This window comes from Vipera berus, assembly GCF_964194415.1.
Source record: "Vipera berus genome assembly, chromosome: 1".
Classification (NCBI taxonomy): domain Eukaryota; kingdom Metazoa; phylum Chordata; class Lepidosauria; order Squamata; family Viperidae; genus Vipera; species Vipera berus.
This window is the reverse complement of record NC_138202.1, coordinates 16,609,513-16,627,691: the sequence shown is the minus strand read 5'-3', so window position 1 is coordinate 16,627,691 and position 18,179 is coordinate 16,609,513.

The window sequence follows — 18,179 nt, the reverse complement described above, 5'->3', positions numbered from 1 at the left end:
TCTTTATTGCTCTAGTTGTTACCTACTTGGACATGAAGTTATTCCATTAGAATTTGATGGTTGTGCTGTTAAAGATGTTCAAGTGGTTGAAACGGGGTAGAAAGGAAGATGCTTTTTTGTTTTTCTCAATAGGGCACCCCTGTGGACTGTGATACTGAAGCTTCTCCATTGATCTCCAGAGGGTAGCAATCTATGGAGAGTTGCTTTTCAGCACAAGTGATCAATGGCACACTTTTAAATTGGCCCCAGGTTTTGTAGGAGAAAATTTCATTGACTTCAGATGGAGGGACAACTACTAAGGTTAGCTGCTCTGCCTGGGCTCCTGCAGTACTATATTGCAGTTTGGACTAAGCCCAGATAAACTATTGGAGAGCCAGTTTGGTGTAATCATGGAGGCACCAGTCAGAGCTTGCCATTGTGGTTCGCCATGTTAAAATCAGGTGCATGAGTGCACTTCTGTGCTTTTGATATGCTGATGGTTGCCATGTGTTACCAGTGTGGACTGGGATGTAAAGTAGCATAGCATCATTACCCATTAGGTGCAGATAAGACAGCTGGTCACTTGTGGACTGGAAGCTGATGCTGAACCTGGAAAAGAATGGCTTTGTTGCTCAGCCTGTTGCCCAAATGCTCCATTGCTCCCGTTTGCTAGCAATGGAAGAACTGTATTAGGAGAGATGGGATGGGGGTGGGGGGTTATTCTAAACCTGCCTCCAGTGCTGGAAGAAGGCGTGGATAGTGCGGCTTTCTAAGGCCAACCATTCACAGATGAGAAAAGAAGGCAGTCCTGCCCCATTGCCTCTCACAACTGGTATGAATTTGCAAGGCTGTCAGAAGTGCAGAAATTCAGAATTGCAACCCATCCCCTGAAGTGAGCTGACTTGCAATCACAGGTCTTAGTTTGGTCCTGCTGAAGACATGGTTTCTTTTGCCAGTTCCTTATGCGCAGGAGGGGGGGCCCTGTTTCTTATGCAGGGGGCCTGTTTTCCAGGTTAGGCATATGAGGTCTGGGGTTTTTGAGATGGACTATGGTTAGCTGGAGAGTTGGAAGAGACCACAAAGATCTAGTTCAGCCCACTGCAGATGTGCATGAGAACCATCCATGAGAAGATAGCAAATGACAAATGGTAAAGGGGATATCTAATTGTCCTGGCTTTGGTAAAGGGGACAGCCAACAAGGTCCAAGAGAAGTGCTTTGAATGCCTAAATAGCAAGTTCAGGCATCATGTGTCTTTTATGCAGGCTTCTATCTCTGCCAAAAGTGCACTATTGAGAGAAGAAAATTTTACTTCTGCCAGAAACCTTATTCGTCCATTTGGAAAAATTCCTTCACATCTACCCATTCTTAAAATCTGGGTTTTCCCCACCAGTGGGTGAAGGACATCACATCATCCAAACATCTCCTTTGCCACATCATGCAACTATTCCACTGCCTGTCCCTCAAAGACATGACTTCACAAAACAACCTCCATCTCATCACCAGCCAGCCAGTATCCCATGCTTTAGGTGTAACCACGGAAAAGTGACATTTTCCCTGTGGTCAGGCAAAACATCCTGGGCAGATGTTCAACATCTGTGTAAAAAGACAACAAAGCTCAGAGAACAGGAAAAACCCAACAGAGGAAGATGTGTCTTACACAAATTTATTCTCATCACAGCATTTCTCTTCTGGATGCTGGAAATCATGCAATAGTTTTGTTGATTTGTGTGTGTGTGTGTGTGTGTGTGTGTGTGAAACAAAAGTAGAGCTTAAAAAGTTGTGTCATGATTTTCAGCTCCCTAGTACCAAACCCTCCTGATTTGGGGTTGGCTGCTGGGAGAAAACTCTCCTTCCATAGGACTGCCAACTTTTAATCTTTGGCTGGAAAGCTACCAATTGCTGACCTATATCCATCCCTCATTGTGTAGGATGCATCAACACACATGTTTTCATTGTTCAAGTGCTCTAAAAAGTACAGATCCTTAATGTACAACCTACCACACTTGAGCCTTACATTTCAGTTGCTAAGCAAGGCAGTTGTTAGCTGAGTTATGCCCCATTTTACCACCTTTTTTGCTGCAGTTGTTAAGCAAATCACTGCAGCTGTTAAGTGAATCATGCAGTCGTTAAGAAAATCTGGTTTCCACCATTGACTTTTGCTTGTCAGAAGTTGGCTGGAAAGGTCACAAATAGTTATCACATGACCCCCGGGACTGTGCAACTGCTGTAAATACATGCCAGTTTTCAAGTGCCTGAATTTTGATCATGTGAGCAGGAGAATGCTGCAATAGTTGTAAGTGTGACAACCAGTCATAAGTCACTTTTTGCAGTGCCATAACTTCAAATGGTCACTAAGTGAATGGTTGTGAGTCAAGGACTGTCTGTACGTATTCTCTTCCCCTTTTGGGAAAGAGGGAAGAAATATATTCCTCTTGCTATTTGGATGAGCCCAAAGCTACAGTTGGATATTGTGTTTTGTGGTTCGGGATAGTCTTAGCATGATGCTTGTACATTGCACACAATGTGCTTGTAGAAGGGTGTTTGATTAACCCCTATCTAGAGTTTACCTAGGTCAGGGGTCAGCAACCTGAAACAGTGAAAGAACCACTCGGAACCAGTTCCCTCACAAAAGGAAAAACTGGGAGCCACAAAAAATGTGTGCGCATGCGCGTACATGTGCACATGCGCAGAACAGGGTTTGACTGAAGAGTGGAGCCAAGGCGAGATATGCACCAACCCTGCATATTTGAATTGATTGGTTGAAATTTTTTAGTCCCACTTTTTTGGGGGGGACTGCACATGGCAGAGGACTGGGAGCCGCAGGAGATGGCTGAAAGAGCCGCATGCTGCTCCGGAGCCGCAGGTTGCAGACCTGTGACCTAGGTGAATAGGTAAGACCACACTTGGAATGCTGCATCCAATTCTGGTCACCACAATACAAAAAAGATGATGCAGCTCTGGAAGGATTGCAGAAAAGAGCAACAAGGATGATTACGAGGGCTGAAGGCTAAAACCTATGAAGAATGGTTGCAGGAATTGGGTATGTCTAGTCTAGTGAAAAGTAGGGGTGACATTATAGCAGTGTTCCATTATTTGAGGGGCTGCCACAAAAAAGAAGGATCAACCTATTTTCCAAAGCACCAAGAAACAATGGATAGAAACTAATCAAGGTGAGACCCAACCTAGAACTAAGGAGACATTTCCTGATAGTTAGAAAAATTAATCAGTGGAATGATTTGCCCCCAGAAGTTGTGAGTGCTCCATCACTGGAGGCTTTTAAGAAGGTACTGGACAGCCATTTATTTGGAATTGCATAGGGTCTCCTGGTTGAGAAGAGGGTTGGACTAGAAGACCTTCAAGATCCCTTCCAACTCTATTATTCTGTTAATCCATCGGAAAGGAGAATAAAGCTGCAGGCTTTCAGTTGGCTTCTACCTGCTGTTTCATGCATGCTTCCATTGAAAGGCCATCCTGAACCTGAAGCCATAATTGTATTGATTAGAACAGGGATGGGGAATTTCTGATTCTTCAGTTATTGCTGGGCTCCTAGCACCAATTCCTGTGACTGTGGCTAGTGCAGTTCAACAAAAGCTTGGGATTGCACATTTACCCGGGACCCGGGGGGAAAGTTAGTGCTTGTTTTGTTTTGAACTAAACTTCCCACAATCCCCTGTCTTTAGTTTTGAAGAGCAGAGGCTGGTGTCTGCTGTCCAGCATCTCTGAATTATGCTAAGTTGTTGATATTGCATGTTACAGCAAGTTCATATGTTGCACTTAAAACACACCAGGTGGCGGTATTGCACACGGAATGCAAGCTTCTCAGTTTGAGAGGATCTGATTACATATTTTCCTACCTGATTCATGAGAATGAGTCTCTAGGGTTTAAAAGAGAAATTCTCCAGTCCCTATTGCCTTAAAATTGTGTTACATCTAAGAAAGGTGTATACACCTGCCTGTCTAAATACTTGGGGGGAAGAAGGGAGGTGCATCTGCAGTGGCAAGCAGAACCTATAGGATCTTGCTGATCTCAAAACCTGCATGAGGTAAAATCAAGTTAGTACTTGAAACCATCAGGATAAATAGGGTCACAGGCTAGAAGTCTGGGAAGTCAGAAAGTCATCCCAGAAGAGCCATATCTGAAGAAGAAAATTTTGCTTTATAGACATTTGAAGACCGTATTCTCCAGCTAATATTGGAAATAATTTTTCTTATTTTGGCATATCTGTAGAACTCGCAACATCAATTAACAATGGTTGAGGCCACCAGAAGAGCAAGAGACAGAACTTTGCATCTCTCTTGACATCTACAGTGGTAAAGGAGGAGAAAGAGAAAGAAAGAGATGGGGAAGAAAAGGAGGAGGAGGAGGAGGAGGAGGAGGAGGAGGAGGAGGAGAAGAAGAAGAAGAAGAAGAAGAAGAAGAAGATCTCCCTCTCCCTCTCTCTCCCTCTCTCTCTTTCTCTCTCTCTCTCTGATACACACACACACTTGTTTTATATATATATATATATAGATAGATAGATAGATAGATAGATAGATAGATAGATAGATAGATAGATAGATAGATATGTAGATAGATATGTAGATAGATATGTAGATAGATATGTAGATAGATATATGTAGATCTTTGGTCATTCGATTTTTTTCCCATGTAGAATTGGAGGTATCAGGGCAACGTTTCGACGAAATCTCATCCATCATCCTCAGGCTGTTGACTTCAGCTTCATTCTTCTGGGAGAAGACTCCCATACACACACAAATGCACACACACACACACAAAGAGAAAATCCCATGGCTGTGGACTAGCCAAACTAGTTGGAAAAACAAGCTCAGCGTCCTAACCCACTGAGCCACCACGTCCCTATATGTATGTATATGTATATGTATATATGTGTGTGTATGCACACACACACACACACACACACACACACACACACACACACCAGATGGGCTACCAACTAAAATGCAAATTCTCATCATGCTGTTTTCCAGAGGCCCAGAGACATTTTTTTAAAACACAGGCTTTAGACCCTGCATTAACAGCCGAGCTTCATTTCTTCCAACATTACATTTTAAAAGCACTCTTTTTTAAAAAAAGCCAATTGCTCTGTTGCCTTATGGACAGAGGTAAGAAGCAAATTCCAACTGTCTAAGAGACACTTGCATACTTTTGAGTTAGCCTGAATCCTTCACCTAAGAAAAAGCGTTCAGAAAGGGGGAAGAGGATAACACATGTCTCAAGTATGTTCCAGACCTGACAGCCATAAATGTTGCAGGCTAGGGTGAAGGCAGACTGAATGAACCAGCCATCAGTTGGTGTTTTCAGAACATCATCATGAAAAGCAGCAGCGACAGGTAATCCATGCTATTCATTTAATGATGGTTCCAAGTTACAATGGTGCTGAAAACAGTGACTTACTATCAGTCCCTGTACTTAAGATCATTGCAGCTTCCCTGTGGTGCAGTGATCAAAATTCAGGCACTTGGCAACAGGCATGCATATACAATGGTTGCAGTGTGCTGGGGGCACCAAGTCACCATTTGCAACCTTCCCAGCCAGTTTCTGACAAGCAAAGCCAATGGGGGAAGCCAGATTTGCCTAATGACTACATGATTCATTTAACAACCAGAGCAAAAAAGATTGTAAAATCACGTGTAGTTCACTTAACAACCACATTATTGAGTGATGGAATCTTACATGCAATTGAGGTCATAGGTTGAGAACTACCTGCATTTTCCTTCTTGTTGTGATTCAGGGTCAGCCTGTGGGTTCGGCAGTTGGGTCGGAGGATTCAGAGGAGGAGGAGGGGGGTGTTGGAGAGCTTGCTGAGGATAGCCTTGAGGCTCCGCAGAGCCCTCAGCCAGGCCCCTCCCATCTGGTTATGATGCAGACCCAGCTGTGTGAGCCTGACAGCGTGGATGAAGATGACCCACAGCTGGCCCTGTTCAAGGATGCCCGACGCAGGAGGCAGTCAAGCAGGAGTAAATAGAGGAAGGCAATGGGGCACCTCGGAAGGAGGCAGAGAGAAGCCACGCCCTGAACTGTTTAAAAGGGGAATGTGTGGGAGGGCTGGTTTGCTGAAGGCAACCGTTTGAATAGCTCCTGTTTCATGGTTCGTGTTTTGTTTTGCTCTGTTTGCTTTTGTGTCCATAAATTTGGCAGGCTTAGTTCCAGCCTCTTGCCTTCTTGTAAAGGGGTTGTCCCTGCCTTTTCTGCAGGGCCGGTAGTAGGCTGGTACAGAACACTTCCCTCCCCTTAAGTATTTCATAGAACCAGAGCATAAGGGGGGGCACTGAAATTATCAAGTTCAACCCCCTGTTTAGAGGTAATCTTTGATTTATATCCATTTGTTTAACGGTGGTCCAAAGTTACAAGGGCCCTGGAAAAAGTCAGTGCTGGGATTCAAATATGTGAACAACCGGTTCTCTGTGTGGATGCCGCTTCTGGAAATCCATTCTGGGCCTGGGCAACAAAAAATTAGCTACCTGGTTCTGCTGGAGTGGTGCGAACCGGCTGAATCCCACCCCTGGGAAAATGATTTCTGAATCATATCGGGAAACTAAAGGATTCCAAATTACAGCCCGGCAGACCTTTGACAGTTGACAGCTGTCAAATGGCTGCCAGAAGCATCTACGCATGCGCGCCGCCCCGCCGGCCGCCATTCCCGATGACAGCTGTCAAAAGAGCTGCCGGGACCAAACACGCACGCGCCGGATTTGACAGTTCCCGGAACTGTCAAATCCGCAGTCCACAATCTGGTCCTCGAACTGAGCTAAGCGCTCAGCTGAGAGGAATTCCCCGGCAGCCGTCGAGCTGTCAAAAATGCCGCTCGTCGATTGGCTGTTCTCCGAGCGGCGGGAAAAATACTGTTACCTGATTGGTTATGATGTTTGACAGTTCTCTATATAAGCCTGGATTGTTTGACAATCAGCTGCCAGGAGCTGAACCGAATAAACTTCTGAAACCTTGCCGATGGTCTCGCTTGTGTCTTTGTAAAGACAATTCACCTGGCGACGAAGGTGGGATCCCGGTACTAGAGAGCTGCCGCTGAGCTAAGTCACACCGCGAAGGAGTTCCGATCCCTCTCGCTGACAAGTCACTGCTGAAGCCACTTTCGAGGGTAAAGGAACCCTTCGGCAGCTTGAACAGTACTGTGGACCCAGACCATGGCAAATTTAGGTCACGTCAGAGAATTCGACGTCCGTCACCCCGAGGGATGGGAGTCGCACTGGGGGCAAATTGAAGGCTACCTCGTTGTCAACAAGATAACGGAGGACCGCCACAAAGCCGCAGCTCTACTCTGCCTCAGCGGGCCCGCCGTTTACGACATCGCTGTTGGGCTCTGCAGCCCAGACCCCGTCGCGACCGTCCCCTACGCTGTGCTGACCGACCGCCTTAGCAAGCATTTCATGCCCCGTCGGTCTGAGCTGTATTGGCGCCTCCACTTCGCCCGCCGCCGCCAGCAACCTGGCGAAACGTCCACAGCCTTCGTCGCGGGGGTTCGTCACGCCGCCCGTAGGTGCCAATTTCCAGACCTGGAAGACCGCATCAGAGACCAGGTTATCGCCGGTCTCTCCAATGAGCGGCTCCAGCGGAAATTGGTAGCCAAGGCCACGATGGACCTCGCTCAACTCATACTAGAAATCATGGCCTACGAAGATAGCCACCGTGAGGGCTCCCCAGTGCTCAGAAGCAGCCCGGCCGGGTCAGTCCACCACACCTGGGAGCCGGACATCGAGCAGCCAGAGGCCTATAACGGCGTCGACGACATCATGTCCCGTTTCAACAAAATGAGCGCCGACTACGGGAGAAACCGCAAGCCATTCAAACCAGCCGGTCCAGGCCAAAGACCCACCTCCACCGGCCCAAAGCCGAAGTGTGCCAGCTGCGGCGGGGCTCACGCCAGAGCCACATGCCGTTTCAGAAATGCAAAATGCCACGGATGTGGAAAGACCGGGCACATTCGCTCTGCGTGCCGCAGCCTGAACCGGGAAACCCTCCACGAACTTGAGGAAATTCCGGCAGGTAGGGAAAAAGTCCTTTCCCCTCCCACTAAAACTCCCCAGTCCTCAGTATTGTCAATTAGGGCCAAACAAAAAAACTGCACCGTCCACCATTTACAACCTAAAATTAAGATTTGGGTTAAGATTCAAGGGGTGCCCTGCGAAATGGAAGTCGACTCCGGGTCCTCTGTTTCAATAATGTCTTGGGATACTCTCAAAAAAATCGGGTTTAAAAGCAGACGCCGTATTTCTATACAGCCCTCTAAAATACTCCTCGCAGACTTCCAGGGGGCCGCCATTCAGTTAAAGGGACAAGCACAAGTTAAAGTAGAATACAAAAGATTCCTGGGGCACTTAACGGTCCAAATTACAGAGGCACCCAGGACCACCCTCATCGGGTTAGACTGGTTCGAGGCTCTGGGCATCCACCTGGAAGGCACCAACCGCATACAATCCCAAACACTAGAACAGGTCTGCCAAGCGTTCGCGGATGTTTTCGACGGAACGCTTGGCAAATATACTGGCACCCCTATAGACCTCAAACTAAAACCTGAGGTTGGTCCCATCCGCATTAAGGCAAGAAGGGTCCCCTTCGCGCTGAAAGAAAGAATTGAGACCGAATTAGACCGTCTAGTCAGCTTAGGGGTCCTAGAACCAACAGATGGGGGAACCTGGGAAACTCCCATTGTGACACCAGTTAAACCCAATGGTGATGTGAGAATATGCGCGGACTATAAAGCAACTCTAAACCGCGCATTGAATCCCCATGCATACCCAGTACCTGCAGTCAGAGACGTGCTATCAGAAATAGGGTCCGGCTCAATATTCGCCAAACTCGACCTGGCGCATGCCTTCCTTCAGCTACCTGTCACCCGAGAAACAGCTGAAGCCCAAACCATTGTTACACACCGCGGCGCTTTTAAGGTAAACCGCCTACAATTCGGCATCTCAGTGGCTCCTGGTATCTTCCAGGAGGTTATGGAAAAAACCTTAAAGGGAATACCAGGTGTCTGCCCCTATTTCGATGATATACTCATCGCAGGGGAATCGGAAAACAACTTAGCGGACAGGCTACAAGAAGTACTATCAAGATTTAGGAAAGCGGGGCTAAAACTCAAACGCGAAAAATGTTCCATAGGCGTCCCATCCGCAGATTTCTTAGGCTACAAAATTGATTCGCAAGGAATTCACCCCACCAACTCAAAAATCCTCGCTATCAAAGCTGCCCCAACCCCTAAAAATAAAACTGAGCTCCAGGCTTTCCTTGGGCTTTTAAACTTTTATCATGCCTTCCTGCCAGGGAAGGCAACCATCGCAGAGCCTCTCCACAGGTTACTCGACAAAGGGGCAGCCTGGCAGTGGACATCAGCCCACGAAAACAGTTTCAAATCACTCAAACAAATGCTTTCCAGCAACGCCACCATTTCCCACTACAAAGAAGACAAACCTCTCTGCATAGCCTGCGACGCTTCCCCATACGGGATCGGAGCAGTTTTAAGCCATTTAGACAGCGATGGCACTCAAGCCCCGGTGGCTTATTATTCAAGAACTCTTTCCAAAACGGAAAGAAATTATGCCCAGATTGATAAGGAAGCCCTTGCAATAGTGGCGGGAATAAAAAAGTTTCACGACTACCTTTACGGCCGCCCTTTCGTGATCTACACTGATCACAAGCCACTGTTAGGACTGTTCACCTGGGACCGCCAAACCCCCCAAATTTTGTCACCTAGGATGTTGCGCTGGACAACATTCCTCGCAGCATATTCCTACCAACTAGTATACAAGCCGGGGAACCAAATGTGTCACGCTGACGCTCTCAGCAGATTGCCTCTGCCCCACTCGGAACCAGACCCTGCCCCAGCTAGCAACATCTTAGCTATCCAAGAACTCCTGGAATGCCCACTGACAGCGGACGATATCGCTGCCGCAACATCCCAAGACAAAACACTTAGCAGAGTGTTAGCGTGGGTACACACTGGCTGGCAATCCTCCTGTCCAGGCACAGAATTTCAACCATACTTCTCAAAGCAAAACGAATTAACTTCGCACTTGGGATGTTTACTCTGGGGGTGCAGGGTAATCGTGCCGCCCAAACACAGACCCAAGGTACTGCACACATTACACGAGGGCCACCCTGGCATCGTAAAAACAAAAGCCTTGGCCCGCAGCTACGTTTGGTGGCCGGGAATAGACCAGGACATAGAAAAACACATTGCTGGCTGTTATTTGTGCCAGGAATCCCGCCCACTCCAACCCAGAGCTCCAATCCACAAGTGGGAACTCACAAAAAACCCCTGGTCTCGCATCCACATCGATTATGCCGGACCTTTCCAAGGGCAGGTCTTCCTCATAGTTGTGGATAGTTATTCCAAGTGGCTGGAGGTTCTCCCGGTTCACAGCACAACGTCCGCCGCAACCATCCAAGCCCTCAGGGGAATCTTCGCAACACACGGTCTCCCCGACGTTATTATATCTGACAATGGCCCTCAATTTACTTCTCATGACTTTCAGATCTTCACGAGGAGCAATTGTATTAGGCACTCGACATCGGCTCCCTTCCACCCATCGTCCAATGGCCTTGCAGAGGTTATGGTGAGGACCACCAAAGACGCTCTCAAAAGAATCATCACAGGAAACTGGCACCGTCGCTTGGCACAATTCCTTTTAGCCCACCACGCAACGCCCTGCTCCTCCACCGGCAAAAGTCCGGCCGAACTCCGATGGGGTCGCCGCCTGGTAACAAGGCTCGACAGACTCCACCCCGACAGACCTGCAGCCGAATTATCACCCAAAACTCAGCCAAAAACATTCTCCAGGGGTCAAAATGTTTGGTCTCGAGATTATGGGGGAAGGGATAAGTGGGTTCAGGGGGTTATCCTGGACCAAACAGGACCGTTGTCATATACAGTGGACACTGGGACAGGACTTGCGCAACGCAGACACGCAGACCAGCTCCGACCCAGGTCACCCCCCAACCCCCTTCCGCAATCAAATCTAGGCGAGCCTGCGCCATCCGACACTCACGAACCCAACGAACCTTTCCCTCTCCAGGACCCGCAACCGCCTGCGGAATTCCCTTTGGAAACAACTCCACCGGCTCCGCAACCCGTAGAAAGCACCCCCTGCCTCCGACGGTCTAGCCGAGCCAGAAGACCCCCCGCATACCTCGCGGACTTTGAGTGGAAAGGAAACCCGCCAACAGCAAAAGACCCCGTTAATAATACTTGTTTAAAAAGTTTAAATGTTGTTACAAATAACGTACCAGTTCTGGGGGGGGGAAAGGGGGTGAATCATATCGGGAAACTAAAGGATTCCAAATTACAGCCCGGCAGACCTTTGACAGTTGACAGCTGTCAAATGGCTGCCAGAAGCATCTACGCATGCGCGCCGCCCCGCCGGCCGCCATTCCCGATGACAGCTGTCAAAAGAGCTGCCGGGACCAAACACGCACGCGCCGGATTTGACAGTTCCCGGAACTGTCAAATCCGCAGTCCACAATCTGGTCCTCGAACTGAGCTAAGCGCTCAGCTGAGAGGAATTCCCCGGCAGCCGTCGAGCTGTCAAAAATGCCGCTCGTCGATTGGCTGTTCTCCGAGCGGCGGGAAAAATACTGTTACCTGATTGGTTATGATGTTTGACAGTTCTCTATATAAGCCTGGATTGTTTGACAATCAGCTGCCAGGAGCTGAACCGAATAAACTTCTGAAACCTTGCCGATGGTCTCGCTTGTGTCTTTGTAAAGACAATTCAATTTCTGCTTAGTCATGTGATTGCACAGGATTGCAATTCTAGCACTTGGCCACTGGCTCACATTTATGAGCAGTCGCAACATCCTGCAGTCACACAATCATAGTCTGCAATCTTTTTTTCACAATTTCTGGCAAAAAAAATACACCCATTGGGGAGGCTAGATTTGCTTAACAGTCACAATGATTCACTTCACGACTGCTGTAAAAATTGTTATAAAATCAGGTCCAGCTTGACTTATGACTGCAACAACTTACTGTGGAAATTCTGGTTGAGGACTACCTATTTGTGCAAAAATTCAAATAAAACTTCTCGTGCAGATGACTGCCTAGTAGTCTCCCTTTGACCATGTTCAGTGAAGAGGAGAAGAACTGTCCTCCAAATAATTGATCATATTTTCAAACTGCTGTTACGGTTAAGGAAGATTTTTCCTAACATTCAGCTAGTCTCTGCTTTCCAACTGCACCTGCTGGAACAATAGAGATTCAATCCTCATCTTTTGTCTGCATGACTAAAATACGTCAAAGAGTGCCACTGTATTCCTTTTACGTCCTTATTTCTCACGGTGAAACATCCTCAGTTCCTTCATTCTTTCCCCACAAGACTTCATTTTAGTCCCCCAATCATATTTACTGTCCTCTGAAGACATTCCAGTTGGTCCGCATTCTTCTTAGACTTTGATGCTTCAGACAATGCAAGAGGTAAGGTGGGGTTTAAGGGATAGCACTTCAGGCAATTTGGAAACAATACTTCAGCCACTACAGCCTATAACTGCATTTGATGATTTTTTATTACTATTATTATTATTGCAGCTACATCCTATGGATGACTTATCTTAAATTTGTAATCGGCTACAGATATCTCTCGATCAGTGCAGTTAATGTATCCCAGGAAATAGTTTCATTATTTGAATTCTCACTATTTGAAGTGATATTTCTATGGTAAATGGTTCCACTTTGATGGGAAAAGGCAATGAAAGATTTTAAACATATTTTTTACAAATATGTTAATGAAATATTACAGTAAAGGATAAAAGAATATAGTAATGATTTAAATGTATACAGGTAGTCCTTGCTTAACAACCGGTTGCTTAGCAACCATTCAAAGTTATGATGGATCCCACAATTGGATGTACTTACAATACAGTTTTGAAGGTCCAATAGCCCTGTGATCACGTGATCACATTTTGGGCATGTGGCAACCAGATCATCTTTACAGCCATTTGCAGTGGCCCTGGGATTCTAGAGTTTACTTCCAGTTTCTGGCAAAAATTTCACTGAATGAAATGGATTTAATTAAAAAACATGGCATTTGCATAACGACCCCCTCAATAAGGTCATAAAATCAGGTCCCGTCACATGGTGATCCACTTAATGACCACAATGACTTACAACCGTAATTCTGGCCTCAATTCCAGTTGTAGGTTAAGGCCTACCTGTAGTTTAACAGACTCACAGAGTAGTTCTAGGAAGCAAAATAGAAACAAAAAACAAAAATCTACTGTAGATTCAGGCATTCCAACATCTGGTCTGTTAGGCATATGGTGTTAGCCTACAATGTTGGGTTGAAAATATATTAACCATAATGCTATGTCTTTAAGTTGTTAATTGGCCAATGGGTGTGTAAGTGTTCTCATGGCCATAAGAGGAAGCTAGGAACGTAGCTTCTCTCTCTCTGAATTCACTGATCTCTACTATTACTGTTTTTGCTCTGCTGTTGGTTTACTACTGTTGTAAACCTGAACTGTGTATTGACCTCTGGACCGGTAAGAAGACTTTGTAGTTTGGATTACTCCTTGGACTGTTTATTTTTGACTGTGCATTTTTGTTTTTACACCACCTCAAAAGTAAACTACTTTTTGCTTTTACAACTCAGTATATTCCTGTGTGTGACTTTTACTACTCTCAGTACCCTTCCTTGTCTGTGCAACTCTTTGGTAGCACAAGGAGACCTCTGCACAACAAATTCCTTAACATGGTCCTTTTTATTGTTGCTACAATCTCGTTCGTGTCCATCAATTACATCAGATTTTTGCTGTAATTAATAATAACTTCATTTTTGTTTAAAATTGTACTGTTTTCCCCTGAAGAAATGTTCCTTTTCTCCATTTTGTACACCTGAAGATTAGCAGCATCTAAAACCTCAACCACAATTCACACAAAATTGAACGTTGTGTTCTTCAAACTCACGCTAATTGCGACCTGCCTGTATTCGTCCATCTTTTTTCATTAATCATATTGCCAGCCCTTGAAAGCTCCATTTGATATCTAGGAATATGTTTTCCTTTTACTAAGACAAGCACTTTGCATCTGTCTCTGTGAAAAGCTATTGTTATTTTCAGCTAGTTCCTTTAACAGCTAGTGTTTCTCAATCTTGGCAACTTTTAAGATGTGTGGACTTCAACTCCCAGAATTCCCCAGCCAGCCATGCTGGGTGGGGAATTCTGGGAGCTGACATCCATACACATTACATTTGTTATGGTTGTTAAAAATCCATGCATAATTAAAACTGTTAACATATTAAAATTGTTAACTGCATCCAGACAGTTCTTCTAGGAAGTTACTCTGCTCATTTTTATGACATCTGCAAATACCGTAAGCATTCCTTCCTTGCTTAATCATAGTCATGAATAAAACAATTGAAGAACACCAGGCCCAGGATCAAACACTCTAGATTCTTTCCCGCTATTGAGGTCAGACTAACTGGTTTACATTTTTGCAAACCTTTTTCTCTTTTTTGAGGATGGGGTTAACACTTGTCATCCTTCATTGGTCTGACCCTGTAACCTATTTTTCAGAAAAGTATGTAACTCAGGTCTGTCTTTTGCCTTAAATTAAAGTTGGTGATTCTGGATTAAACAAGGAAGAAGACCAAGATTTCAGTTTAGTGTTGGCGTTAGCAAAACAGTATGGTTTCTCTCTTTAGACCAGAGGTTTCCAAACTTGACAACTTTAAGACTTGTGGACTTCAACTCCCAAAATTCCCCAGCCAGCATGAGAGGGTCCATCTCCCCTTTAAATTTCCAGTTGACCACCCTCAATGTTTTCATGCCAATCAGGGAGACACAATCCTTTAAAGCCCTAAAGAGACCCCTAGCTTTTTAAGATCATGTAGGACACCCACCTTCAAAAATGTTAGTGGAAGGTCCCTACAAACAAAAGTGGATTTAATTTGAATTTAATGGAAATGAAAGTAATTAAATGTTATTAAGATGGTTATTTGACATATTTGACATCACATTAAAAATTACAGTTCTGCAGAAATATGTGGAGGACCTTTGGAGAGCTATATCTGCGGCCTTGGAGGGGAGGGGATTCTGCATCTCTGCTACAAATACTAAATTAAATTAAAATACTTAAAATAAAATAAAATTGCATTAATTAAAATAATTAAATTCAATTAAAATAGCCCTGTTGGACCTTTAGCATTATAGTGAGGCTGAGCAGCTGTTTTCCATTAGAAATGATCTGGGAGCTTTTTTTGCTTGCGTTCTGGACTGGACATGGTTTTCCTGAACAATGTTGCACTTGAAGCTACCCGAACATTTCCAAATGATCTGGGTAAAGCTCTAAGACTCCTTTCATCTTACCTGGCCCATTTCTCCCCATAGGTCCTCCCACAGAGTGATCAAGGAGAACATAGAACGCAGAATCATACGGTTGGAAGGGACCTCAGAGGTCTTCTAGTCCAGCCCCATGCTCAAGGAAAGAGCCTTACATCATCCTAGTCAAAAGGTTTTCCAGTCTATTTTTCAAAAACCTCCAGTGATGGAGCAACCACAGCTTTGGGAGTGAAGCTAGTCCATTGATTTATTGTTTTCACTGTCAGAACATTTCTCCATACTTCTAGGTAGGATCTCTCTTTAACATGCTTTCTTTCGCCCATTGCTTCGTGTCCTGCCCTCTGGTGCTTTGGAGAATAGGTCAGTTCCCCCCTTCTTTGTGACAGCCTCCCAAGCACTAGAAGACAGTTATTGGGTCCTCCTTAATCCTTCTCTTCAATAGGCTAGGCCAGGGGTAGGCAACCTCGGCTCTGTTATGACCAGGGCTTTTTTTCTCATAGAACGCTCAGAACAGAGTTCCGGCACCTTTTTTGGATAGAACCTTGTAGGATAGGCAAAGTGGGTTGTATGACATGTGTGAGTTCCGGCACCTTTTTCTTTTACAAAAAAAGCACTGGTTATGACTCATGGACTTCAACTCCCAGAATTCCTGAGTCCATGAGTCATAAAAGAGCTGAGGTTGCCTACCCCTGGGCTAGGCATACCTAATCTCCATAACTGTTCATCATACAATTTAGCCTCTAAGCCAGTGATGGCGAACCTTTTAGAGACCGAGTGCCCAAACTGCAACCCAAAACCCACTTATGTATCATCGGGTGCCAGGTGGGCGTGGCCCATTGGGTGGGTGTGGCCCATTGGGTGGGCATGGCTGCAGTGGTAATGGCAGACTGGGTGGGACTAAAAAGTTCAATCAATCAATTCCAACTTTGCGAGATCTTTTCTTTTCCCACCAGAAGTTGAAATTGATTGATTGATTGAACCTTTTTTTTTACACATGGCGGCAGAGGCCTAAAGCGAAAAGGTTTTATAAAACCCAGCTGAAGGCCTAGGTCTGGGGTGAGGGCTCTGCGTGCATGCCATAGGTTGCCACCACGGCTCTAAGCCCTTTGTCATCAATCAGTTCCTTTCAACACTCAGCATATGGCCCAAAGATTCCCTTTTCACAATGCTTCTATCTTTGTATGAAGGTCCATTCCCAGGGACTTCTTCCACCCCTGTGGATCAAAATGAAACCCTCCAGATACAGCCTTCAGCTGCTGATTGTGGGAGAGGGGCAGGGAGGCAGGAGGGGTGGGTGGGGGTGGGGAAGGTCAGCTTCACAGAAAAGTTAAATATGTTGGACTCTTAAGTTCCCACCACGTCTGTGACCTTTTGCAGTTGATGACACTGGATTTTGGAATTCCAAGCATCCACTTTCTTTTTCATTTCTGGAATTTATCTTTCTGTTGGAAGGAAACCATTTCCTTGCTATGGAATTTCAACAGCTTCTTTGGTGCTAAGCAGCAGACACACTTATTGGACATTATAGCTGGTTTTTATTTACTTTTTTCTGAAGACACAACCAGTTGTGATCTCATTCTTTTGCACCTTGTACCTTCTTAGTGCATAGAACCAATCACAGGGCTGGAAGGGACCTCAAAGGTCTTCCAGTCCAACCCTAGAACAGTTGGGGGGGGAGGGATGAAAGGATTGTATTTCTTTGCAGTCATCTGGCCATTAGCACTCTCTGAGAGATGTTGAGGCCGCCTGGGGGGTTTATCAGGGTGCACCTGGTGGTGGAATCTTCTTGGAACTGCTGCAAGAGCTGTGTTGTAAAGTAGAGATAGGTGGTGTCTTATTCCTCCCTCTCTGTGGATGGAGGGATGTTCAATTTTAACACAAATGGATTTTTTTACTCCCTTTCAAACCTGTGGTCTCCTCTATTCAAAATGTCGATTCTTGCCTATTGAAGAAAAAAACACACCTGTGAGAGACTCTAGCTTAATGATGATAATCGGGACCAGAATTCCCATCACTAAGTGATGCAGCCATATGGCATGGTGTCACATGACCTCCCCTCTTAGCACAGCAGTTCTGTGACTTCCGACTTTCTGCTGGCTTCCCCATTGACTCTGCTTATGGGAAAGCAGTAGGGAAGGTTGCCAATAGCGATCACATGATTCTGGGACACTGCAACAATAAAAAAAATCCAGGCCAGTTGCCCAGTCCTAGGTTAACAATCGAACTTGCAATGGAACTGAGTGTTTCACTACATGTCCAGAACTTCGAGGACCAATTGTAATTACCATTCACTCAGTTCCATTGCAAGTTTAATTGTTAACCTAGCACAACCTGTATTTATTTTCCTTCCTACCAAAAGAAAATGACCCTCCGTCATTCTTTTTAGTATGAGATAGTGTGGGAAGAATCCAGAGAAAGAAATATTTTGGGAAATATTAAAAAGTCAGAATATATTTCCTCAAAGGATCTTAAAGGCAGAGACCAACCCCGCCCCCCCCAAGTATCTCTGCCCCAAACAGAAACCAGGTCTGCATAAATGCAGATGTGATCATCTTGTCAGAAAGATTGGAGCCAGGAAGCTTGGATTAGAAAGACAAAGATCCCTAGAATCAAAAATCCCTCACAAAAAAATCACCAAAACCCCCAACAGTCATCAGCCACAGCCACAAGGAAGCAAGATATGACCTTTGGGACATAATAGGATTAACCCACCACCATCAGAACACCAGAAAGGCACACTCAGACTCAGGTCAAAGTTCATGCCACAGGAACAACTCCAAGGAAAAGCTCAAGAAGGTATAAAAACCAACCAACCAACTACATGTGGTCATCTTTCCCAGAGCCATCTTTCTGTCAGGCTCTCCTCTTCAATAAACCACAAAAGCAGTC